The 27,169-nt window shown below is 42.2% G+C and overlaps 1 protein-coding gene across 1 annotated transcript in view; it reads left to right on the forward strand.

The window, feature by feature from the left end:
* Window positions 1–27,169, forward strand: part of SLC25A26 (solute carrier family 25 member 26) — an 83,582-nt gene that overhangs the window by 20,513 nt on the left and 35,900 nt on the right. The window lies entirely within an intron of this gene.

Raw genomic sequence — 27,169 nt, forward strand, 5'->3', positions numbered from 1 at the left:
ATTTCACTGTTAGAAAAAAAAAATAGGGCTAAAAATATTTTGGTCCACTCAGAAGAAAATAGCTCCTAAACTAAAATCTTTTATAAATTTACCCTGAATTCCAGGATTAGTGCCATGGAAGTGCTTGATATGCTGTGTGAGCTAAAGGCAGTTTATAAAATAAGTAGAAAAACCTACTGATGAACTCCCTGTCTAAAATTGTTTCAGTATCAGATCCCAGGAGATCATCTTCTGACAAAACAGAAATTGCATGATGTATGTGTACCTGAAATAGAGAGATCAATTGGTTCCTAGGAAAACAAAATCACAGAAAGGTTTGGGTTGGAAGGGACCAAAAAACCCCATCTTGTTCCACCCCCCACCTTCCACCATGCCAGGTTGCCCAAAATCCCATCCAGCCTGGCTTTGAACTGGGGATGGAGCAGCCACAGCTTCTCGGGGCACCCTGTGCCAGGGCTCCCCACCCTCACAGGGAGCAATTCTTTCCTGGGGTCCAGGAAGGGCTCTCCATGGGACATTCTGGATGTGCTGTGTGGGTTTGTCTTCTCCTCCTGTAACTCAGGTGGATAAAGGTTATGTTTGGATACCTAAAGGTAGGTTTGGATCTTCCCTCTTCTGTTTTAAACATGGGCCCAGATCTGTGTTGCCATTGATAATAAAGCCAGCTGCAGAGGCTTTTTAATCTCATTCAATAGCTCTGCTTTTTAAAACCTTTTTTTCATGCTGAAAACTGTTTTCAGGACAGTTCTGTTGGCCAGCTCTTGTTACAAGTACAGAATAAAGATGGGTATTACCTAAAATAAGAAACACCAAAACTTAGTGTTCCTTAAAGTGCTGACAAATGCCAATGCACTGCAGTTTATTGTAGCAGTTTTGAGAGTTTAAAAAATTAGTTATTTGTGCAAAGATGACACCTGCTTTTCTGAAATGTAACCCCCACCACAGCTTTGTCCTGTACTTATTTTCTGGCTCACTAAACGTGTTATTCACTCAGATTTCATTTGCTGACGGGCAAAAAAGGCGAATGAATAGGAATCATTTTGATTTCTCAGAGGGGTTCTGAATAAATGAATAAATTTAGATCCCATTGAGTACAGATTTTGCATACTAACAGGTAGATAAAGCACATGGTTGCTACTGTGTGCTATTCTCCTTAAAATTTGTTTTGACATGTGTCAGGGTGGTAATTAATTTGCAGACCATATTCATGGCACAGTGTGTGACCCTGCTGAGATAACTTTGTTTACTCAAAATGGCAACACTTTGTTGGAAATTTAATGGGAGTCCTCTTCATTATGTATATTCATAAAAGATCCTTCAGAACTGATTTCAGTTGAAGTATTGCTTTTTGGAAGAATCTGTCCAATAGAATGAGAAATAAATGATTACTAAATGAAATGTGCTTTCTCTTAAAAATGAAGCAAATCACAGGTGATGTTTAAAAAAAAAAAAACCTCTTTGAATTTAACACTGTTAAGACTCTTGCATCTTTCTGACACTAAATTTTGTAAAGCAATGTCCACTTGAGTAACAGCCTTTTGCACCTTCAGCTGGAGCTGCTGTAAGCCTGACATTGAATCTTGGTATTTTTCTTTCTCTTTAAGTGTACTTCTCCCTTTAGGGCTTTTATTTTCAGATGAAATCTATATTAATTCATTATTAGGCACATCCTGGCAGCTGCATAGCATACATGAGGTGGTACTTAATTCCAGCTGATTTTTATACTTACAAGGTTTGTTTACATGCTTAGGTTCTCTGCCTACACAAACCCCTTTGTTTAGTTATAATGGAGTGGGAATTTTCTGATAGAGAGTCTTCAATACATGATTTTTCATTAAAAAAAATTTGGAAGAGGTTGGGAATATTGATGCTTTTCAGGTGATCATATTCTTATGTTGGCGAAGTTCTTGAGCTGGAGTTTAAGAAAGGTTCATTTTAGCTGTTGCATTGGGATAAAATTTTTTGTATTATATCAAGAAGATTTTTTGGACAGGGATCTGCTTGCCAGTTGATTGAATTTCAGTGAAAATAAGTATTTTTATAAATGGAGTGTGGTGTGGAAGCCTCATCTTCTTGCTTTAGTATAGAAGATCTTTTCAGGACAGCCTTACTCTGCTCCATGTAATTGGCTTTAGCTGCTGTGCTGGTGCAAGGTTTCATCCTTCAGTTTTGATTCTCACTCTGACTTATCCCCTTTATCTTCTCAGAATGCTTTCTGAGCAGATGGATATTAGAAGAGAAAGAAGATGGCTAAGTACATAATGCTTTTGGAAATAACTTTGAGTGAACCTCCAGGCTTGAAAGTTTTGGCTGTGACTCTTTTCACCTTTTTGGCGCCTCTTCTCTCACATCTCCATTACATTTTGGTCTTTACATCTTCCTTTGATGGAGTTATACTGAACTAATCCTAAAATGGAAAGGGAGGTGAGGTACAGTGCATCATTCTGTTGGCAGCAGAAGCCCGACAGAGACATCTGTGCTCCAAGAGGAAGGCTTTTGTAATAAAGCACAAAGTGGGAGTATGGTTATTAGGTTGCTCAATGAGACTTTGAATAAATGGCAGAAATCAGAGGCTGTGAAATGATGTGGAATTCCCATGATGTCATTTCCAAAGTAAATCCAAGTGAGAATTGCCCCTTCCTATGGCTGTAGTGTACCAGTGTGCAGCACTGTGGAAACTGGATCATGCTACTAAGATCAATCAATGGACAGGTAAATTTATTCACATTTTCCACAACAGAGAAAAGTTAACTGCTAAAATTTCCAACCATCTCATAACAAGGCAGGAGCAGACTATAAATCCACTGCAAATCCTTTAGAATTCCTAAATGGGAATGGAGTTCTGCTGCTGAGATCCTATATAGGCAAATGGAGCCAGATTTTTAATTCCTGCATAATTCATTTTATTAACTATGACCAAGTAGAACATCTGTTAAAATTCCATAATGTTCAGTTCATGGGAAAAAGAAAGAAACCCCCGAGTTCCCACTGGAGCTCTTCCATTTCCTTTCCTGTTACGGGACTCCAGCAGATGTCTTAGAGGACGTTCTTGTAAATGAGGGGACAGCACAAAAGAAAAGGAAGTGCTTTGTCCCTTTCCCTGTGTACACTGAGTTACTTCACTGGCATGTCTGTGTGCAGGTTGCAGCTTCTCAGTAAATCTGGTGTCCCTTCTGTCCTGAATTACCATGGCTTGGAAGAAGTGAGCGAGTCCAGAGTGGGTGTTCCGTGTGCTTTTAATCCAGTTTGTCACTTGTGAAAACACTGCAAAGGGTCTGGTCTCTAGCTTGGAAGGAGATTCAAAAGGAGCTAAATTAATATTCAACTTTCTTTAAGACAAAAGGGATGGAGAATGACTGGCTCTCTGTAACTCACAGATGTCGTGGAAAGAGACTGAGAGTCACTTTCAAATGTCAGTCTTTGCTGTGAGGTAGCCCTGGCTGAGCTTGTCTATTGTAGAAACAGGCAATCTCCCAGCCAGGGAATAATGGGCTTCTGACTTTGATTCAGAAGGCTGAGCAATTGCTTTATTAAGCTATACTATATTACACTAATACTATACTAAGTTACATACTAAAGAGATACTATACTACAAAGATACTAAAGAAAAACCCGTGACTGTCTGCAGACAGGCAGGACACAGCTTTGACCCAATTGGCCAAGGAATCAAAACAACCTTCACCAGTGTCCAATTAACAAATCACTTTGGGTAAACAATCTCCATAACACATTCCACATGTGCAAAATAGCAGGAGCAGCAAGTAGAGGTAAGAATTGTTTTCTCTTCTTCTCTGAGCTTCTCACTGCTTTCCCCAGGAAAAGTCCTGGGAAGAGAGAATTATGTCTCTCTCTGTTCAGAGAATGTGAATACCACACTTGTCCTCTTAGACTTTTCTGAGACAATTCAAACTCTGCTTGTGTTGGCCTCCATTCAGGTGGAGGTGGCAGGGATTCTTTGTTGTTGATGTTGTTTCAGCTCTCAGAGCTCTGAGTTTGAAAGGAACCCCCTGACAAACCTGACCCCACTTGGAGACCACACACTCTTGGCTTTGGTTTAGGTGAGGCAGCCCAGCTGCCACCTTGGGCAGTTCTTTAAGGTAGAGCAGCTGTGGGTTGGTTTGGGGTTTGTGGGTTTGTGTTTTTCCCTTCAATATATGGAAGGCAGAGCCCTGAGTGGATAAAGGCACTGCTGCTGTCCTGGGAGGGAGGGAATGGTAGAATAACTTCAGGAGGAGAGGGACAGCCAGTGCAAAGTGTGCTGTGGCAGCAGTGTGGGAAACAGCAGCAAATTCCAGAGACCCAAGCAGAAATAATATCTCCTGAAGAGGAGGTACTGCTTGTTGTGTGTGTTCCACAGACCTGCTGTCCTTTTACAAGGTGGGTCTCAAAAGGGCTGTGGAGGACATACAGTGCAGCCTTAGCAGATGAGGAAGAAGCTAGCAGTAAATAAAGTAAGTTTGAAAAAAAAATTCCCCACAAACAAACAAAAAAAAAACCACAACAAAAAACTCTCTTAAACAACTTATTGCCTAGAAGAGGAAAGCTAAAGCAACTAGCAGTAAAATGGGCCTTAAAGGCACACCTGCTTGAGTTTTCCTAATTTTAAAGGGTTGGTGAACAGAGGATGCTGAAGGGTGTGTGTATAAAAATGTAAAACCCAGCTGAGATATGTTGACCCTGTTGACTGAGGGTTGGAGGGGATTTCTGAGGGCTGAGCTCAATAGGGCACACTGCAAACAGGGAGTTTGTTTATCCATTTAAGGTAGTTGTGCATGCTTTTCTTTTGTTAGGACATCTTTATATAAATATCCTGTTCTCTGAGCTGTTACAGAGGGTTTTTTTTAAGTTTATCTCTGTTGCTGTAGGACAGAAAGAATGTTATTAATACATTCTTTCACTTGCACAATTAAAACTTTGATCTTTTGTCATTCTCTGTGTATTACAGAGCAGATGTCGATAGAAAGAAGCAAACAGGACACTATCTTAGTACAATATTTGGAAAAATAAACATCCTCCTTAGTGAAATATGTGCAGTATCTGTCTTTTGTTACCTTCTGGAAAACTGAGCTGGCTTTATGTTTTTTTGTGACTCTAGATAGGTTAGGTTTAACCAGGAATTTGCCAGGCAGGAGCTGTAACACTGGTTTTTGACTTTTACCGAGCAGCCAGCATTTCTTTGGCATGGATGTTTCCATATAGAGCATCAGCAGTCTCATGAAAGGGATAAGGGCTGTAAAATGGATTAAAGAGCTTTGTGGAAAATTGTGCAGAGCTTATGTGACTTCAGGATTAATGGGAGGAAGTTGAAAAATAAGTCCCTGCTTCCCACTCTAACATCACTTTGTCTTGGAAAGCCCATCACTGGAGTTGTATCAGCTCCTGTGTCACTTTTATCATCCTTGGTATCAATATTCAAGGGATTTTCATTTTGAGGGGGCTGTGAGGGTTAAAGGGGATTCTTGAGGGGTGGGAGCAGAGACAAGTCTGGGATAAGGCCTCAGGCACACCCTGGTTTGTGACCTGGAACAGCAGTAAATGGGTAAAATGAATAACTCTGCTGCTGTAGGTTGTGCCCATTACCTTGTCTCTGCAAATGCTGGAATAGTACTTGGAGATGAAAATGGAGATCTCAGAAAGCAGATGTAAATGGCTTTTACAGACTACAAAATAACCCTGGTTTTCCTAATTTACCAGTTGTGGGAAATAGGTTTTGTGACGTGCCTGAATGGTGGAAAGAATCCTAAAGCAAATTCCTTGGGATGTTTGGGAGGAAGGAATGAGGGTTTTTTGGCTTTTTTTGGTCAAACGTTTAAAAGCAAGATGTTCTGGTTGAACACTCTCTTGGTGCCAGGTGCAGTGTCCATCCAGCCTGGCCAGAAGCAGAATTCAGCCATCCTTGGTGCCGTGGATGTGCTGTTTACCAGTGGAGCACACAGTCCCTGCACCTCTCTGACATCAGTGGGTCTATTCAGATGAAAAGAATTCCATATATGCAGAGCATTCCTGTATTTTGAAAGCTACAGCCTTGCAGCTGGGGTCTTTGAAGAGAAAACCACTTGGAAAGCCATGTGCTCTCAAAGAACAGGCTGTGATTTGATAATGCAGATTCTTTCCAGCTCAATGTGGGTGCAAGCAGAGTCTTGCAGGAAGCGTGTCCTGCTCCAGGCTTCCAACAAAGATACCATTTCCATACATTCTCAAAGCAGCTTGCTAAAGTGTTTCTGCAAATGCAGCATTCATGGTGTAGGAATGTGTTTTGTGGGTGGGTAGCAGCACTGTGGGCAATACTAAGTTGAGAAGAAAATAATAGTATGAAGGAAAAGTTCTGGTTTTCTTTGTGCTGTGATATTTTTGTTTCTTTTGTTGTTTTTTTTGTTGATTTGTTTTTGTCTTTTAAATAACCTAGGGACTCTATTTGCTACACTGATTGCTTTGATTTCTACATGTTTGAGAATGGTTTGAATTTTTGGCTGAGTGGTGGCTTTTAGTTTTAATTCCTCAGCTGCATTCCAACTTGTACAACTGTATTTTGTCCATGTAAATACTTTTTGTAGGTCTCAGTTCCTGTTTTGCTAAGTTGTAGATCCATCCTGCTGATGGCTGGAGGTTTGCTGGGCTGTTTTTGGTGAAGGCCACATTTCACTGGTGGGTGAAGCAACTTCTGCATGTGTGTGCTGAAGTGGGTAATTCTCCAACCCCAAAAAGATATATGTAGGGCATATGTTTATATAAAATATGTACAAATATACACGTGGATACTTCTATATCTTAAATATGGTATAGCTTTTAATAATTTCTTGTCAAGGGTCTTGGACTCTCTGAAGCAACTACGCCTGTAAATGTGTGTGATTGGTCTGGAACAGCAAGCAATTTAGCAATTTCCTGAAAGTACAGGACTGTTTTTCAAGGATGAAATTCTTGCCTGAAGTAGTCCAAAACATGATTTTACAGTGAAAGATTTCCACTTGCAGGATCACGCTGCTGTCAATTTTAATAGCACTTACCTGGTTTTTTTCATATGTAGGGTACTATTTTCTGGTTTCTCTGCACCTGCTACAAACAGAAGCACAGTTAAAAGAATCAGCAATCTGATACTTGAATCTGTACCCAAAGATTATGGTGAAGGTGTGAAAAAGAAACCACATCTATGGCAGAGAACTTATGTAATTTATCATTTATGCTAAAGATTGGAAGAATGGCTAGAGAAGCACTTGTAAGTGAGTGCCACAAGAACAATTCTTCCAAGTGTTTAAGACATATCATACTTCAATTATTTTGAAAGACAACCTGTTTATTATCTAGCAGGAAATAGGAATTGGTCCCACTGTTTTGAGTGCTGGAGAAGTGCCCCTCAAAAGAGAAAATACTGAAAGCCATACCCCACTTTAGGATATTTTAAGGGCCAGATTGGTTGGTTTTAGCAGATGGAATAAATGAAACAGCTTTCTTAGCTTGGTTAAAGGGGAACCTCGGGAGTGCGGTAGGAATTCACCCTTGCAGCGAACATTTGGGGCGGGAAAAGGGAAATCGGAGAATTCCCGTGGCTCCCTGGCCGTGGCACTGCCCGCGCTCGGCCAGCAGAGGGCAGCAGCGCCCGCGCCTGCGGCAGCCCCGGGCGGAGTTTGGGGTGAAATCCGCGGATCCGGGGAGCGATGCCTTCATCCCCGGGGATCCGGGGAGCGATCCCTTCATCCCGGGGATCCGGGGAGCGATCCCTTCATCCCCGGGATCCGGGGAGCGATGCCTTCATCCTGCCCCTCACCCCGCCTGCAAAGCAAACTCAACATCTGAAATGTGAAATTGTCGTTTTGATGTTGGGAACTAGCCTTGTTTTTCACTTGTGTGAGGTTTAGCTTGGGAATGATTTTATTGGCTCGCATTTTTTAGCTTTGGCGAGTTTTTCACTTGATATAAATAGGTTATATGAGGGCTGTAGCATTCTCCATGTATTCTTGCCCCATGGAATAATGCCCACGTGCCATGAAAAAGAGAAAGGAGGATGTCTGATCCCAACACCTGGCAGCATCTGTGCTGAGACTTCATGGGCTGTGTAATCTATTTCAAATTTTACTTCAACATCTGTTAGTATTCTGCATTTCTTTAGCTTATTTATACAACTAAATTTATAATCTTTGGGTTAATGTGGTGTGTGCTTTAATTTGAAAATCTCACATCACTTCTTAGTGATAATAAAGTTGGTAATGCAACTATATTGCATTGCATATTGTGGGAGGTGGAGCATGGTGGTAACATGATTTTCATAATTTTTATAGAAACTTAGGTAAAGCAGGCCTGGTGTGTGTACTGCAGATGGAAATAGTGCTATTAAACCAGGCTCTTATCTCACTTTTATTTTTCTGTTAATTTTATGGAAGCCAATAAAGCATAAGCTCTGCACATTTGCTTGTTATGTTGGTTAAAAACTGTGTTCTTGCTTTTCAAAGCCAGCAGGTCTGGAGTTTGCCCTGAGTGTTTTGGCATGACTGCAGTGCTGGGGTCCCTCTGCCAGATCTGGCTATCCCAGGCTTGAACCTTTCCCAGTTAAAGGCTGCCAGTGATACACAATATGTGACATGGATGGGTTTCTGTCCTGAGGAGACTGAGGCATCTCAATGCTCCTTCAGACAGAGCAAAGCCTCACAAAGAGAGAGAATCACAAACCAGGGAACTGCCCCTGCTCTCCCATGGGAGAACAGCTGTGGTTGCATTTGGCATTGTACAGTCTCTTAATGTAAAAGGGAGGGCAAACGAGGAAGGTTCCACGAGCATCAGAATAAATAATATGCTCATACCTCAGTGGGAGGTTATCTGCTCCCTCCTTGCTTTTGCTGATATGAAATACTGAAGTGCAATAAAACATTTTAGGAGGCTCATGAAACACAAGACCATAAGGCACTTAACTGGATCTTGTCTTGCTGACTTGAATGTACTGAATGCCAATTAAAGCAAAATGTAGCCCGTTATTAGTTTTGCCACTGGCTACATACCTCAGAAGTTTTGGGTGAATGTTTCTTACCCCAGCATTTTGCCTCCTGGCCTGTGCAGCTGTGCTGCTGATATCCTTTCTATTTCTGGAAATGACCCATGCAGTTAGGTCAGTTTGTTTTAGCCTCACTCCTTGTTGCTGAAGTAGAATAGCACATTTCCCCTAACTGCATGAAATCCAGGGTAGACAATCTTGATAAATATGATTAATGGGCCTCTCTGCTTTGCTCTGCAGCTGAAGGCTTCCTGAGCTCCTGTGTCAGCTGGGCAGCAGCTCCCCAAACCAACCTTTACACAGAAAGGTTCAATTGTCTCTCTGTGTCTCAGGTTCAATTATGTTGTTAAAAGTATTCCCTGATTTCCCTGATGTTGTCTTTGCTATTGAAATGCAGTAATAAGAGACTGAAGATGTGTTATTGGCAGGAAAAGCAGTTCATAAATATGGGTGAGTTTGGATTTTTTAACTCAGTCCTGTTACCTAGAGGTTTGTTTGTTATGGTTCCCAAGACAGAATTTAAATCTGGGGTTAGTGAGGTGTTGAATTCCTTGTCCTGATCAGCAGGACAGGAACTATTGCAGGAGACAGTGACAAGTGGTGGCAGCTTTGAGTCAATTATAACCTGTCAATACTTGGCATATATTTGTATGTTACTGTCATGTTTGTCTCCCATAATGTGACATAAATATGGTGTTCATAGAATTTGACAGAAGATGCTTTCTGAAATATTGTCAGAAGGAAAACCAAATTAGTATCATATTATCTTGGTGAAAAATGTTACCTAGAGACTCCAGCAGTTACACAACTGCTCCTTCACAAATGAAATTAATATGGGGGGGGAAATCCCCATAAAATGAAATGTGTGATTGGTCTTGAGGCAGACTGAGTTTGCACCTCTGCTAATCAGCAAGCGCTCAAATTTGTGAGGGTATTCTGCAAATTATCCTTAAAAATCAGAGCCCCTGCACGTGGGAATTGCTGGCTGCAGCACAGGCTGGATCCATCCAGCTTTCCTGATGACTGCTCTGCCATTGTAATTGCAGCACAGCAGCACTCTCAATAATTGAGTACAAGTCTTAATAGCAAATAATCCTCTTGAAGTTGTTCCTCCTCCATTGCAATCAGAGGAGAGCTTTGTTAAGGCATTAACGAACAAATTAGCTGCTAAATACTGGTAATAACCTATTTCCCAAAGATTGCTTTTTAATTATAGCCTAAGCTGTGTGATTCCTGAAATCACTTCTTTGGCACACCAGTGCTTGTGGTAATTTCCAACCACAGTAAGTAATTGCCAAAAAAAGTAGTTTTTAAGTCTTCACTGATATCTGAACAGACTTTGTTTCTACATTCCTGCCTGCAGAAGTACTTTATCAGTGTTTCTTTTCACTGCTGCTAGTATTTCAATTTAAATGTATTAGGCTGTGCTGTGAAATTATTGTTTTACTTCCATGTACAATATGTGACTTCATTAGATTTTTAGATTGTGTAGATATTTTTTCACTTAACCATTACAAGAAACTTTTCCTGGGAGGGAGGAGGAATTACCCACTTTATTTTTTAAAATGTATTGGTTAATGCAAACTATTTATTTTTCTAATCTGTGTCGCAGTAACTAATTAGAAAAGTAAATTATGTTTGGGCTTTGGCAAGAAGGGATGTTTTTGGTATATTGGTTGTTTTTCCTCCCCAGATTTCACTAAAGGCTTCACATCTTCCAGTATATCATTCCACTTCCCTTCAAACCTGACTTTTTTATAAGAGAGCACAGCCATCAAAATTGGCACGCATTAAGCTTGATAATTAGTTCAATATAGTGACCAGTTCTGTGAATTACGAGTTCAAAGCAACACATGGACAAGGATGAAATCAGATTTTGGCATTTCTCACTTAGATTGTTTCAGGACACTGCTGGAGCTTCTTTGATCTGTAAATAACAACTGTGGTTCAGTGTCTTGCTTAAAATACATCAAACGCATTCATGACTTTTGCTTTTACATGTAGATCTGAGTTTTAGTTCCAGTTTTGGATCAGACTAATTAAACTCTTCATGTTTTGAGATTTCCTGGAGAAAGCTACCAAAGAGAGCTCTTCTCATTTTTTATACTTTAAGGAAAGCAGCAAAGACTTCTCTGGTGTGATGTGCACCCCAGACTAAATCAACAGATGCTTTGTGAAGTCAGAAGTGACCATTTCCTGTGGTGCAGATCCTCTGCAGCCTGCTGGCAATGTGTGTCTTCCTCTCCTCTTTCAGCTAAAACAAGTGAACCAAGGGTTTATTTTCCCTGTGCCATGTGGTAATCTCATTTCCCTGCTGTATCTTGTACAGACCAGTGTTTTTGCTAGCTCTGACCTTTTTTGGGGTTTGAACTGTGCTGTGGCAGCCAGCAGACAAGTGGCTGCAGATGACCAGGCAGGCTCTATTTGCCACTCCTTAAAGATGCACACAGGTGTGCAGGTGCTGCCTAGTTCAATCAGAGTCACTGCCTTGCAGTAGTTGGGTATCTGCACTACCCTGGGCTTTTCAGCTGGTTATAAAAGAGCTGTGTCATTTCTTCATAGCAAAAGAATGTGGGGAGTTGTGGCTTCTTGGTGTTTTACCATCAGCTTTCCAGCTGAGGAACTCCATTCCTCTAATTTCCCTACCAGCGTTTGGCTTAGAAAAGTTCAGCACTCAGGGCTGGTGCAGTGGGGCTTTTCTGCTCCAGAGTTCTGTAATTGCTGGAGTTCCACACAAACAGTGGGGTTTGGGGTCTGCTGAGGTAGAAAGTTTTCCTCCAATACAACCCCTAATACACAGCTCAGTGAAAATTCAGTGCAATCCTCCAGCCCCTCCAAAAATCATAAGCCTGACACTCAGCTTCTTGTCTTAGCACCCCTGTCCCTTTTCTGGTTAAAATCCCTTGATATCTCACACGTAGAGCTTTTATTTCTGTGGGTGGCAGGAGACAAAACCCAAGCAGGCAGGTTAGACCTTGCCTGATGGGATTAGCCTGTGTTCTGTGCACTATCTTGTCCCTCCTTGGGAGCAGCTGTGGAATCCTCAGGGGAGGCAGGAGGTGGGAAAGGTGCCCTGCTGTGTTTCAGGCTCACAGCTGGCAGCTGTTACCAGACAAGCATTCAGCCTCCCTTCAGTGAGTCCTTGTTCTTACCAGCACCCCTGACAAAAATGACTGTAGAAATAGGTACTACAAATCCTACACTTCCACATTAACCCTTTTAAATGGATGCAGCTGGCCTAGAGTCTCCTTACACCAATGATTGATACTTTGAGGGGGAGGCAGCTTATATTTATTATATGGGAAAATAAATTATCCTTCCTAGTTATTCCCCATCTCTTTCCCTTCAACAACTCTGCTCCAAAACACACTTATTTATTTCTGTATTCTGCCTTGCAAAACATCATCTTACACAGATAAACTTTGAATCTCTGAGAGCCAACTCATGCTCCCATTGCTGTTCTCCTGCTGACTTCCCTCTCAGCAGAGCTGTGGGCTCACAAGCTGGGTCAAAATCCAAGCCCTGCATGGCAGAGGCTTCTGCAGGGTGGCTGCACGATGGTCTCTTACCTTTTTTCTAAAATCTTTTGATAATTGCAGCTCATTGTCCAGAAATAATAACCAGAAGAACCTCTAACAAAGCTGTGGGCAGAGGAGATGTTTCAGAAAGAAATTCTCACCGTGAAAATTCTTGGCAGCTTTGGCAGAGCTTCATCCCACAATTGTCATGCTTGGCAGAGGTCTTCACTTCTGTGTCAGGGCAGGTAAAAAAGCTGTACACATCCAAAACCCCCTGAGTTATGTAGGTACAGTGTGATATTCCCCAGAGTATTTACTTTTTTAGTGCTCTGAAAAATATGCACACTTTCTGAGTGCTTCCACTGCATCCTGAAGTAATGAGTAGGTATTCCATTTTGGATTCACAGCTCTGTCACCAATGCTCTCTTATTGTTTTTTCACTTTGCTCATAAATCTAGATGTGTGTTTAATTTGTTAATTTTGAATTTTAGATGGTTGAGAGATGCTTATTCTGAATATTTAATGGTGCTAACTGTTATTTTGAGGACATGTAGTTTCTGAAGGAATGCAATTAGAAACTAAGCCCAGGAATTTCTGTGGCAGGTCAGGCACTTCTGGCCTCAGCTGTCATTGACTGGAAGAAGAATAAAGCTCACAGTGCCTCTGCAGATCAGTGAAGCATCCCCTTCCCTGATGTTATGATACAGGTCATACACTCTGTTGAGAGACAATATGAATGTGCCTGGTGGGTAAACGGTCTCTGGGTACACTTGGATGTTACTGTTTCTTCTCACCTTTTATGAGCCACATTTCTCAGACTGATGTGAATATGTGAAATATGAGCTGCTTTGAAAAAACAGAAGTGTGTATACATCTGACAGCCATGGAAAAAATGTATGAGGCATGAACTGGATGCTGTGCTGAAGTTTCAAACACCAGCCAGCAAAAGGGCCCTGATGTGTTTGTTTTCATTCCTGTACTTTTCAGAGCCTGTTTCATGATTGTTGATGCTTGATTCAGAATTTTGGGATTTTGGGAGGGTGTTTGAAGAAGGCAGTGTAGTTGTGTGACTTAAGAGGCTGATGAACCACCATGGCCTCTGTGACTGAGGGCAAACTCACCTTGCCCAGTAGTCCAGATGTCTGTGAGAGAAAATAAATTAGGAAAAACAACAATTAGAGAAGAATTTTGAAGACAGTTAAATCCGAATTCTTCAGGTTGGCAAACTATAGGGAGAGAATTCTACCCAAGTTCCCACTGGGCTGTGCCTTGTTCAGAGGGGTGAAAGGCAACGTGAAAAAGATCTTTAGTTCTTTATTTTACTCTAATATTTGAGTCAACGTGTGGCACAGATCCACGGGTCAGGTGAACAGAAATTGTGCAGTTGGAATTTATCTGGGCATTAAGTTAACCTCTGACTCACCCCAGCAGTGGTACAGCATTACAAATGCAGCCTTCAAGGAAGGATGAACAAATTTCCTAAGCCATTGGGCACAAACAAAACCTTCAAAATCAGCCAAGAATACCTCCTTGTTCCACTGTTCCCTCACCCCTTATGCCCTGGGATGTATTTATTGTGGCTAATGCCAGGAAAATTCAATCTGTCCGTTTGTGCTCAGGCTGACTCAAGGTACCTCTCCTTGTTTTGTCCAGCTCATGTTCAGTTCTGTGTCCTATAAAAGATTTCCAGACCACCAAGTGTGATGAATCTCAGCTCAGCATATGAATATCAGTAATTTGACAAATTAACCTCTTTTGTTAATGTACTTCAGCAGAAGGGAGCATAAGGAAGGGAATGCAAAATCAAGGTTTTCTTGACAGTCCCAGCTGTTTAGGAATTAACTAATTCAGGCCACAGGAATCTTGTGCATTAATAAGTGACCTGAAAAGAATTCTGTGATTTTATTTTACCTTCATGCTTTCCCAAACCCCATCAGACACACAGAGCTCCCACTAACAGTGAGGAAGGAGCTTAGAACTTCCAGAAAAATAAAGCTGAAGTATATGAGTTGGAAATGGATCTTGTGTGTGTAAGGGACTAATTGTATTTCTTTTCCTAACAAGAGAATTTCCTTTCTCTGGATTTCCCCCCTGTTTTGAATTTAGAAGGGGAGCAGAGCTGAGTGGCTGTGGCAGGAAGAAGCCAATCAAGGATCCAGTAGGAACTTTGTCCTAAGAAGCCTGCTGGAAGATCCTTCATGGGTTATGGGGAGACACTGAACCATGGGGCTTCTTGCTGAGGTTCATGTGTGACCTCTCAGTCCCCTTGGAAGTCTTGACTGAAAGAAGCTGGCCTAGAATGACTTAATGTATTTATTTTCCAAAGGCCCGTGAATTGCCATCACAGGGAGTACTTTTACTGTAACAAAATTCTGTGTACTTAGAGAGAATTCCTTCTTTTTGAGGAGAAATGTGACCTTGATTAAATTATTTCTATTTTTAATCAACTTGAAGGTCCTTGGAACCTCTGAAGTTCTCAGCAGCTGTTCCTCAGATGTCTCATGGCCTCTTGGCCTCACAGATTTCCCCATCTCTTTGGGAGGACTGTGGATTCTGAACATCCTAAACAGCCAGAGATAACATTTTGTGGCCAAGAACGACTCAGTGGTGCCCTGAGCTCAGGAAAGCGCTCTGTAAATGGTCTCCAGAGCTTCCCCACAGAGTCTGTGTGTTAGAGAACCCTGCTAAAGAGCACTTCAGCCTCAATAGTGTACACTGATCCCCAAACACTGGATCCTCCTTCTGCTGCCAATCTTGCTTTTGTGCATTATGTTTCCTCTGAGAGCAGAATGCAGGCAGAATCTCTTCTGCTCTTGCTTTGCTCTTTAATCCAGCACCACAAACCAGAAATCCTCGAGGTTTATGCAGCTTCACCATTTATTTACACAGGTCTGCAGCAGCTTTTTGTTTTCTTTGCTGTTTCATCTGTGGTTTTCCCCTCTGCTGTGTTTTGGATGCTTCTGTATTCTGGAATTTTGTTTAGGAAATTTGTAGGAAATTCTGGAATTTTGTTCAGTTGCCTGCATGCAGCCTCCCTATGCATCCAGCTCATCACCCCAGCACGTGGTGCAGTTCAGGACCAGCATCCTGCTCCCAAAGCCATGCTCCCTTTTCCTTACTGATGTAGCTCTGCAACAGCACAGCCACAGCTTCCCGTGCACCTGTACCCACAGCACCTCTGCTTCCCTTTGTGCTGACTCAAGCTCTGCTTTTGTGGCCCCAAAACTCCTTCCTCCAGCCCTGAGCTGTTGGTGGAGCAGATGGTGCCAGATGTGGGCACTTCCCAGGTGCTGCTTTTGCCAACCCATTGGCTGCCTGGCCAGCAGCACCCACAGCTGTTGACTCCTTCTGCAATCTTTCCTGCAAAATGAGGTTCCCAAATTGAGTCTCTTGGCTCAACCAAGATGCCTACAGATGGGTTTGAGGTGTTTCTTTGATGTTCACATGAGTTTTAGGAGCTCTGTGTCTACTGCTGTCCTGTTTGCCTAAAATCAGATGATGAGTTCAAAAGCTGAGGAGGAGGGGAAAAGAGGGGAATTCTTGCAAATTCCCCTTCAATAGCAAAGCAGTCTAAAAATGGAGCTCTGTCCACTCAGAAACAATATGTCAGTAAATATCCCATTGAACGGCTCATGTTCCATTGCTTACTGCTACAGCAGTGAAATAATTAATTTTACAGTGAGATTATAAGCATATAGTATAGATGGAAACCTTAGTACTGATTAAATATTATTATCCCAGTGATTAACTAAAAGTTTACCATCCAGACATTGTGTAGTTGCAGCTGATGGAAAGCAAAACCCAACAAGGCCAGTGAAATTTGCATCAGGACCATGTAATAATAGTATTACTAATTGGCAAAGGCTTTGGGTTTTACTGTATGAACCAAATATTGCCATTTATTGTGTGTCAGGTATCCATTGAGAATACATGGGCTGCAGTCCAAATACCTGTGGAGATTAACAAGTTGAAGTTTAGTTCAGGGCACTCCTGGAACCACTGAGGTATGAAAAATGAGGAATACTTGTTGGTGCAAAATGTCCTCAGACTTCATCAGTGCAGATGTCCTTTCAGGAGTTGTTATAGATAGTCTGTGAGCAAACCATGATGCACATCTTTCCTTTTCCTGCAAAAGATGAGACTTTAATTGAAGATTTAGTTATGGAATTTTGTCTGAATGAGCAGAATTCCATAGTTTATTATAGTGAAATGCCTGAGATAGCAAAAAAAAAAAAAAAAAAAACCTATAAAGAAGGATCAGGAAGTCTAAAACCAAGATATTAGAATTACATGGTGTTGTGTGAGCATTGGGTTGTTGCCTTTAACCAGTGAGAATCAGACTTGCAAATGCTGTGTGCTTGCGGAGGTGGGGTTTTTTCATTGTTGGTTTATTTACAATTAATTGTATCCCTACCAGATAATGCTCACAAGTACTTGAATGGTATTAGAATTTATTTTTTTTTTAAGAGATAGCTGGTACTTTGCTGCTTTTAAGCTTTAGCACAGTCAGTGGGGTTTTATGTAAATCTGTCAATGTCATTTTCACCACTGGTGATCTTATTTCTGACTGCAAGCACTATTATTTAATTCTGTCAAAGGTGTTTCCATAATGAAATTTATAGTGAAGCTTAATAACAGTTCAGAGAACATAAAGCACCAATGTGTTTTAGTTCTATTTGAAAATGGATACCCAGGCTAGAGCTTGGATCAAGGGCTGTAAAATTGGATAGTGTTTTGAGACCCTCAAGTTTTTCTGTTCAATCATACCCTGACATTTCATGTCACTGGGTTGGAAAAGATTTTTGTACAAGCAGGTTTGGAAGTGTTTTAATACATTGAGAGAAAAAAAATCACAATGAAACAGAACTGTTGGCATTTCTGTGTATCAAGAGCTGTTCTGCTCTCCAGGCTCCTGTTAACTTCAGGGTGAACTGCTTGACTGAGGTGTTTGCAGGGTCAGGCTGCTTCCAGGCATGGAGATGGAAGATATCCTGGTTTCCTTACTTGATGCAGCATGTTGAATTTTCAGGAAGTAGTAGTATCATTACCAGTACCTTGTCTCTCTCCTTCTTGTATTTTTCCATGAGAATAAACAGAAGAGAAAAGAAGTTTGTTGCTTAGCAAAGAAATTATTAAATAGTCCTTTGACTATTTAAAAGAAATTATAGCATTAGAAAATCCTGTTGACTAAAAGTATTTTTCAGGTTTTAGGAACTAAAGTATCATGAATATGGACATAGTGCAAATGCCCAGATGCCACAGCTTGAATAAACTTTTTGATCAAAGATGCAGGTGTATTTTTGGATGAAAGAATGCAGCATTGAGCATTGCTTCCTTTTTAGCCTGAGCTTTACCCCAATATATCCTTTAATGCCTGTGCTCAGACTAACAGAAAACCTTTGATTACCAGTGCCTATAAAGAGCAGATGGTATCTCCTGAGTGTGTTTTAATATGAGTATGGATTGAGACTGTGCATATTTTAAATCAACTGTGTCTGTAAACTCCATTCAGTGTTACCTGTGCTTTGAAGAACTTCAGATATTTAATATGGCTACAGACATCCCATAAATTCTTTTTCACCCCACCTGCTTCCATGTGCAAAGTTCCTGCTGTTACAAGCAGAGCTTTGATGAATATTTCGATTGCACTATAAAGTTCTTGCCTTCAAAGATATGGATTTTCCTCATGGAAAAAGCTTTGTTTCTGTTCAGAAACACAAGGAGAAAAGGACTGTCTTATGTCTGCAGCTCTCTGGCATTGCAAGTGGGGTGGGAATGAAGAGTTATTCCTACAGCTGTAAAGAGCAGCCATAAAGGCTTCTATTACCCAAAAAATTGGTCAAAAACCCCAAATTTAGTCTATGCTTTAGATCTTTGGTGCTAAAGCCATCTCTCTCCATAGCTCTGACACGGCTGCAGCATTGCTCTGTGTTTGTGACATGCTTGTTAATCTCGTGACCTTCCCTCCCTGCTCTCCTCCACCTTTCCAACCATCCATCAGAAGCATCAGAAGTCCCAGTTATGGGAACCTGGCTGGGCTCTCTTTGTTTTCCCTCTCCAGGAATCAGCTATTTAGAAGGAGATACTTTTACATATGCAGCTGTGTGAAACTACAGCGCTCTTTTCTGAAAGGGGATGTGTTACTGCCTCATTAACACCAGCTAGAAGTCCAGCTTTGCAGCATTACATCAAGGTGGAAACACAAATGACAACACTGGGCTGAGGTTTCATTGGTGATTTTGAGTGTTGTTCCTGTCTTTGTAAAGCGGGGTTCTTGGGAGAGCTGTGTGCCCCATATCTGGCCAGGAGGTTTACAGAGCTTTAGATTCATCAGTTATCATCTTCCTTGTCTTTCTTCACAAATGACCTCTTTGTGAGGCTCTCCAGTAGAGAGCTGCTTGATCAGAGTTGACTTTGTGAGGTCTCCCCTACAACTTCCTGGCAGACGTCATCATTTAATGGTTTAATTTTATCCTGGAGCATTTGGGTTCCATGGCAAATCTCTGGTATTTATGTACATATGCCCCTGTAAGAGGAAAGCTCAGATCTTGCACCTATTAAAGATGTTTGTGCTACAATCTGACCTTTTACCATCCTGATAGAGGGCTCAACAAGAAACCTGGATCACATACTGGCTGTTTTAGGCTTCAAAACCAAACTGGAAATTTGCAGACATAATATGAATGTTCCCTGTGTTGCTGGCAAATAAGATCCACAGGTGAGATGTATTCTTAAAGAAAATGCTTCTCCAGGAGGTTTTTCCCTTCAGGGAATTAGTGCCTCTGAGTGCAGCAGTGATTGTGAAGGGAAGGGGGTTGTGTTCTCAGGTGGACTTCATGTGTGTGCTCATTGCACATCTGAGCTGGCACATTGTGTTTGGGTCCTTCAGCCACTGCTGGGATATGAATAATCCACAGAAACCGGATCAAAAGCGAAGCCTTACTGTTAACTGACTGTCCTCTCAGCAAAAGGTCATCTTTGAGCTGGTGACCTTCCAGTCCAATGGGCAAGATGAAGGGCTACCATTTTTCCCAGATGTCACATCCAGAGAGATTGAGTGCTTTGCTTGAGGTTATGCTGTGAACTTCTTATGCAGTTGGGGAATTCTCCTCATTGCCAGAGCAGTTTCAGAAATGAAAGACCATCCTGCTGCCTCACTTAAGGGTTTTTGTTGTGGACTAATAGTTGAGCAGACACATGGCATCTTGCAGGGCGCTGAGGGTGAAGCTGTCACGCTGGCTGACTCTGCTGATGATCTCTGAAATTCACTGTACGTGTGTGGGGACTCGTCTCCTGCTCACTTTTGAGCCCCAGAATAACAGAGCCCTGCAGCTCAGGCTCCTGCTGCACACAGAGAGTGCCTCAGACTGCAGAGGCTTGCACAGACTCTGAGGACTGTACTTGTTTCCCACAATTTTCTGCGTGTTTGTCTCTAAACGAACCATGAAATGATTCAGTGCCCGCATGTGGTTTTAATAACAAGCGTATGTGGGCAAATGAGAAAACACAGAATGTTTGACTGTGGAAGTTTCCAGGACACACAATGGGTTAAAATTGAAGCAGGTTGGTAGTACAGTGTTGTCAGAGTTTGTTAATTACTTTGGGTGAGATGGTATTTTAGAATGTACCTTTCTCTCTAACCTTGTAACAACTGTTGAGTGGTGGAATACTATGCTTAATTAAGGGCAGCTTTGGAGCAATAATCTCCAGCTTGATCTTTACTGGGATCTGATTGTTTTTCTGGGAAGTTTGTGTCATGTTGTTGGCTTTTTTTGTTTGGCTGCTGTTGTTGATGGTTGTTGGGGGTTTTGGCTTTTTGAGAGAGAAAGAAAGAAAGCAAGTGCAGCAAGTAGCTTTCTGATTGTGTTTAGCTGAGAGTTATGTCAAGGGCTTATCCTCCCACATCTTGAAAATTACAACTGTTGTAGATCCATCATGGCTACAGGTGTCTTTTCAGGGTCCAGAGCAACCTCCTTTTGCCATGTATCCTCATTTGCAAAATGCTTCTGAAAAGACTTTGCATCCCTCATTATTATTTTGTTAGAGTGAAACAAGTTCTCAGATTTTTGAACTCTGCTTTTCTGTTCTCTTTTCCCACCTCAGACATGTTCATCTGTGATGTTCCCTCTTCCAGACTTTACTGAAGGGAGATTTACATCCCACTGCCCTGAGATCAGAAGAAATTTGTTGCCACTAGACAAGAGAATCTCTCAGACTACTCTAAATTTCTGTTTTCTTTTGCTCCCAGACCTGAAGGGTTAATGTTGGTTTAGACTTAAACAGCTTTTTCTAACAATCTGACTTAAGCTTGCTGATGAAAAGCACAGTGAGAATTGCCTTTGGCAGTCTTTGATGTCCTTGTGCAGGAAAGGGGGGGGAAGAGCAATGGAAAAGCCACTGGAAGGTAAAATGATAAATAAAGACAAGTACTTGAAAATTTTCTGCAAGCAGGAGAAGAAAAATCTGTTCTTATGCCCATGATGAGGAGTTGAAGAAGTAATGACTTAAATTGCTCTGGGGAACTAGCCAAGAAAGCAGCACCTGAGCTGATCATCTGTGCAGCCCGTCCATCAGGAGAGGCTGCTAGTGCAGGTTAGACAGGCTGGCTGGGAACAGCCCTGCCCTTGGTCAGTGGCCTTCAGACCTTATTTTCTCTATCAGTGTAATTCCTGTGAAAGGCAGGTGCAGTTGTAAGAGAAAAAGGAATGCCAGGAGCAGAGCAATTCCTCTGGCAGCTGTACTTTAGGTGTTGTGTAGAATAAGACACTTAGGTAAAACAGGTGGATAAAGCCTTTAGAGTTTGTTACATTCCACTTGTTATTGGAAGAGTTATTATTGGAAGAGTTGTTTTTCCTCTGGGAGTTTTTTCCACTGTCTTCAGTGTCAAAGTCCCTGTGAGTGTAGAGGTCCCTGAACTTGGTGCATAGAGGTGTGTGTATATAAGCTGTGCTGCCTTGGTTTCTTCCCAGTCACCTTGGAGCACCAAGCTTGCTTGGAAAGAGGAGCTGTGTGAGTGTAGGTCTGCTGGAAGCTCTGCTCAGCATAGAGGTTAGAAATGACAGCACAAAAACTGCGGTAAAATTTGCTGTAAATCCTTCAACCTTTATGTAGCTGACTTAAGTCAAACTTACAAAAAGTATTCTTGGCCCAGAATTTTGAAACATCCAGGCATCTAAGCTGGGGAAGGCCCCGTGGTGTGTGTTTTTGGGGGTACAGACGGTTTCAGGAGCCCACTGAGGCTGAGGAAGAGCAGTTCCCACAGCTGCTCCTGCTCTCTGCCTCACTGTGGAAGTGGATCCCACCCCAGGCAATTTGTGGGACTTCTCACAAAGCAAGGGCTGTAGTATCCAGGCAAATACTTGCATGTTCCAGAAGGGAAATGCACTTTTCTGAGGCACAAACATCCCAAGGTGCTGCAGATGATAACACCTGTATGCAGTTATTTTATCTCTGGGCTCATCGGGCCTTAGGAGCTGAGCTATATCTTAAAGGAGCTGTCACAGCAATCCCTGTTTGCCCCCAAGGTGTCTCCTGAAGTGCTCCTGCAGGTAATTAATCACCTAATAAAACACATTCTTTGACAGTAGGTGGAATTTGGAAATTAATTTGCACCCCTTAAATGAGGCTTCTAAAACTATAATTATCACGAAAGAGAGAAACGAGCTGTGTCAGGTGTATAAATGATTTATTTATCAATAATAAACTGTCACCACAGTGGCACTTAGCTTGCAGTGGCTGTGCTGCACTTCTTTAAGGTGAATTAAGCAATGACATTTGCCTTCCTTCCTGTATTTGCAGGTCTTGGGGCAAATCTTCAGTTGTTTGTGAAGTGTTTGGTACAAAAGTGACCTGTAAGAATATTATAGCTGCCTTTCCAACATTCTCTGTCTTTAATGTGTGATCACTTCTTGCTGCCCCATCAATCCCTGCTGGATGTCTTACCCACTGAAGAGCCTCTGGCCTCACCAGAACTTGTGCAGCCCAGCTGGCCATTTGGATTTCTCATTATCTCTCCAAATGGTGGATTTTGTGAGTTGGATGTTGGTAGCAACAGGAAATAGAAAAGGGAGGAAGTTTTAACTCGTTGGCTGGACTGCATATGGAATAAGTTACCTGGAATAAGAGGAAATCCAAGATATCTGATTCTCTCTCTCCATTTTTTTTTTAATGATACAGGTTTAAAGATGTAGGTTGAGAGACAGCAATTTAAAAAGAAATCCAGATAAATATGAGAACAGTAACATTTGAAAAGCAAATAGTTTATAAAAATAGTTACCTTCAAAAATACCCTTTCAAAAATGTGTTACCAAAGTGTTTGGCTGTGCACCAGAGCATTTGAAGACTTATTTTAGCTGCATGTGCAAAGGGGACATGGGCTTCACTGCAGCCTTCCCTGCAAAATTGCCACTAACAAGTGTTCCAGTTGCTCCAGCTGAAATGTATTTGTTGCTGACAGTGTAATTGGCTGGCTTCAAAGGGCATACAGTGCATGTAGTCTGTGGGACGTGGAAGAAAATTGTCTCATTATTACATATTAATCTTGCATTATTGGTGCATTTATTTCTGGAAAAGCCCAAGAGGATTTCTATTCATTCGTGTCAGACTGGCTTCTCTAATGCACAGCTCCAGGGAAGGGCCCTCCCTCATTATTTCCCCCATGCTTGTTTGCTTGGAGTTGACTTGAAAAAGGGGTGAGGGTGCTCAGCATCACTGTCTTGGTTCAAAAATTCTGCACACAGTGAGATTTCTTGAGTTAAAATCCCTTGAGAAAAAATGGAGCAAGGGATGCAATCAGTTACGGTGCCCTTTTGATTTACATTTTAGCTGTGCCATTTCCTGCCCCACAAGTGACTTCTGCTGCAAAGCGTCACAAACACAAACAAAACAGGGTGCCAGTCAAAAAAAATTCCCTCTGATGTGATTGGATTGGCAATGCCATATTGTAGCTGTGAGAAATGACAGATTGCAAACAACTCGTGTGAGCAAAAAACACTTGTGATGCTGACTCTTCACTCAGGGGTGTGAGTTGGAATAATGCTCTGCAAAATCCTTTCAGTATAAACTAACATATTTCTTCTTTTAAGTTTTGCCACAAGGTATTTGTGCTGTATTGCAGGGGTTTTTGGAAGTGTGCTGGAAATATTTTTCATGCAAACCAAGTGGCAAAAATTAAACATTCAGGAATGCAGCTGAAGGGGCAGTCCAAGCACCCTGAGCATGTCCTGGTTTGCTTGAAATATGGTTGCCCTTTCCAGGCACTCAATTCATCTTGAGGCCAATTTTAACAGTGCTCAGTGCAGAAATGGCTGTTATGACATGCCCTGAACCAGCTCTGGTTCAGCTTGTGTAAATTCTACATGTGGGGTGCTCTTGGAGCTGACAGGTGGAATTTTATTGTGATCCTATTTAACTATTCTACCACAGTAAAGGCTTTTGGAATTTATCTTACTGAGTTGCTCTGTGTTGCACAGCAAAAGCACAAGTTTTTAAATTTTTTGTTGTTGTTTTTTAATCACATTTTGTAAAGGCTCTTGTCCAGGGTAGGATCTCCCCTGTGTTCAGCTGGGCACTCTTCAGCTGCTCTGTGGGCACAAACCATCATATCAGGGTCTTTTGTGTCTACAGGAAATTTCCAGCATAACAGGCTGTTTCCACCACATCCATCAGCATTTCAGAATGAATTTGGGAACCTCCTTTCCACCCCAGATTAGTCCTGGGCCTGTGACAATAATGGAAATTCCATGCCCATGGCAGGGGGATTGGAATGAGATGATCTTTAAGATCACTTCCAACCCAAACTATTCTGTGGGTCTATGACTTCCAGACAAACTCTGGTCATTCACTGGCATCAGGTCAGCTGAGTTTTTAAAATTGCATGTGAGAACACAGAATCTGCACAGTTCTGCAGGTTTCTTAATTCTTTTCATGATCCCAAAGCCCACTACCAGCACATGGTGATACTATTTAAAGAAAGGTGTTAATGGAATTATATCCTTTGATTGAAAGCCACAGTTGATTTTTGGTCCTGTATGACTTCTGCAGATTTTGGTTGTTTTGTCTGAAGTGGTCTATTAGCACTTGCCCTGAGATAAAAATTGCTTTTTAAGTGAAGAAAGGATTCTGGCATGAGTCAGAAAATCCCAGGGAAGATAAATGAAAAGTGTAATTAAAATGCCTTGAGGCTGAAACATTACGGGAATTGTAATGTATAGTTTGCTAATCTCATTAGAAAAAATCCCGGTTTAAGTCACCTGGTTATATTATATGCTGCTAACACCAGCCTGCTCCTTCTCAGCCCAAAAAGTTACAAAATTATACTGTAAAAGGCACTTGCTTTCACATCAGCAAAGCATGTGTATTAGGCAGTAGCATTTCTTTCCTTCCTTTTCTCTTTGGTTCTTAGTTTGCTTGGTAATTTTTCTTTACTGCACTGCCTGGTGTCCAGTTCCCTGAGTCCAAGCTGCACTGCAGCTTCTGGGACACCATGTCTTTGATCAGGATGAATATTTTTTATTTCAGATGCTGCTTCACAGTTTTGTTGAACTAATTTAGGCAGATACATCCCAGCCAGGCTCAGGGTGGAAGGAGCATTATCAGTGCATTATGGGGATTGAGTAGCACCAGAATAAGGCATCCAATCCATTCATGAGGCTGCAGGAATAGAAACAAATCCAGAAACCCAAGGGTAAGTTTCCCAACAAGTTTCTACCCTACTGTCCAGTGAAAAGGTAAAATTTCAGGAGATTCCTCATGGCTAGGGAATGTCTGTTTCTCCAAGCAACATTTTTGCATTCAATTCATTCCTTTTTTAATTCATTTTGCATTCAATTTTCTGTCCTCTCAAGTAATGCCTGTTAGCATGAAAATTATTTAATTGCTGACTGCTTCCCAGCTGGAAGACAATTGGGAAGACAGTGGTCCAAATCATATATATGTAAATCCCATTGATTTTGTCTGTGTATTGCAGTCAAAATCCTGCACCTACCCACACAACCTGAGCCATTGCCCTGTGAGTTTTGTCCCTGTGACAGCAGGGGACTGGCAAATCTGCTGTGATGGCTGCAAAACCAGCGAGGAAAAGAAATCATCTCAGTCAAACCTTCTGGGTGCAGAATGGCCTCCAGATGAATTGAAGCTGTGAGAGCAGCATTTCCCATCCCGTGGCATTTCCCATCCCGTCCCTCTGGAGGCCATGCTGCAGTGGGCGTGCAGCTTGGCTTTCTCCTTTGCTGTCAATGTTTTCCACAGAAGGAGGTTCCTTAAAGGCACCATCAGTGCAGCAGATGCTGTGCTCAGACCTGCTGCGTGAGAGAGGCAGTGGTGGGATGTGATCCCATCGTGGGGCCCTGGCAAGGCACTGCTTGGCTGTGATGCTGAAGCTTCTTGGTGGAGCTCCAGTCGTGTTGTTCCCTTGGCTTGTCCTCTCTGGGGTGCTTGAGATCACTTTGAGCTCCTCACTGTGTGTCTAAAGGAGCACACAGAAAGGATTAGGTTGTTAGCTGACTTTTCTCATCCGTCACCATGTTGGTTGCAGCCCCAAATTAGCAGCACACTTTGTTCAGGCTTTAGCTCTACAAAACACGTTGGCCCAGCTCCAGCTCTGGAAGAGTTTTTGGATTGAAAGGAAGTTGGGAGTGTGAAGAAGAGCATGGAGTTTTGAGAACTTGTGTTTGGTATTTAACATCTTAAAGGTTAATCTTGTTTTCATTCAGCAATAGCGAAGGCTGTTGTCATGGTTTAACCCCAGCTGGCAGCTCATCCCCACAGGGCCACCAGTGGGGTGGGGAAGGCAGAAATTGAGAAAACTTGAGAGTGGATGCAGACAGTTGAACAGGTAAAGTGAAAGCCAAGCAAAGCTACACAAGGAATTCATTCACTGTGAGGACAGGCAGGTGATCAGCCATCCCCAGGACAGCAGGGACACCACACCTAATGGGGACTTGGAAGATAAATGCCATCCTCTGAACATCTCCCTTTCCTGCTTCTTCCCCAGCATGACACCACATGGTCTGGGATGTCCCTTGAAGGGGTTAGGGTCAGCTGTCCCTGCTGTGTGTCCCCTAACTCCCTGTGCACCCCCAGCCCACTCTCTGGTGGGATTAGGAGCAGGAAGGGCCTTGTCTCTGTCTCTGTGTGAGCACTGCCCAGCAATAACTAAAACATCCCTGAGTTATCAACACTGCTTCCAGCACAAATCCAAAACACAGCCCCATACTGGCTGCTGGGAAGAAAATTAGCTCTAGCACAGCTAAGCATGTGCTTAAGTGCTTTGCCAAACGTGGAGGGGATGATTTATATGGTGAAGTGGAAACTTGGTAGCATCTACTTTGGTGATCACAGCTCCAAGCAGGATTTCATAGAAGAAGCCTGAGCTGCTGTCATGCTCGGCAGTTCAGTTCCCTCAGGCCCTGCTGATAGCCCAAAGCTACTCCTGGGCTGTGTGAACAGGACTGCAGGATGAGCAAATGAACAAAATAAGGGTTTGTGTGTGCTGGGATGTTCCAGTTGTTTAGCTGTCTTGCCCACCAAAGCTCCCTTGTTCCCCTTGATCTTACTCCCAGGCTTTTGTAGCCTCACACACTTTCCTCCCATCTGAGCTGGGTAACCAAGTGTGAGAATTTGTTCTGGTTTAGCTTTATGGTTAAACACTGTGGCTGTGAGAGATTCTCAA

This window comes from Fringilla coelebs, assembly GCF_963513975.1.
Source record: "Fringilla coelebs genome assembly, chromosome: 13".
NCBI lineage: Eukaryota > Metazoa > Chordata > Aves > Passeriformes > Fringillidae > Fringilla > Fringilla coelebs.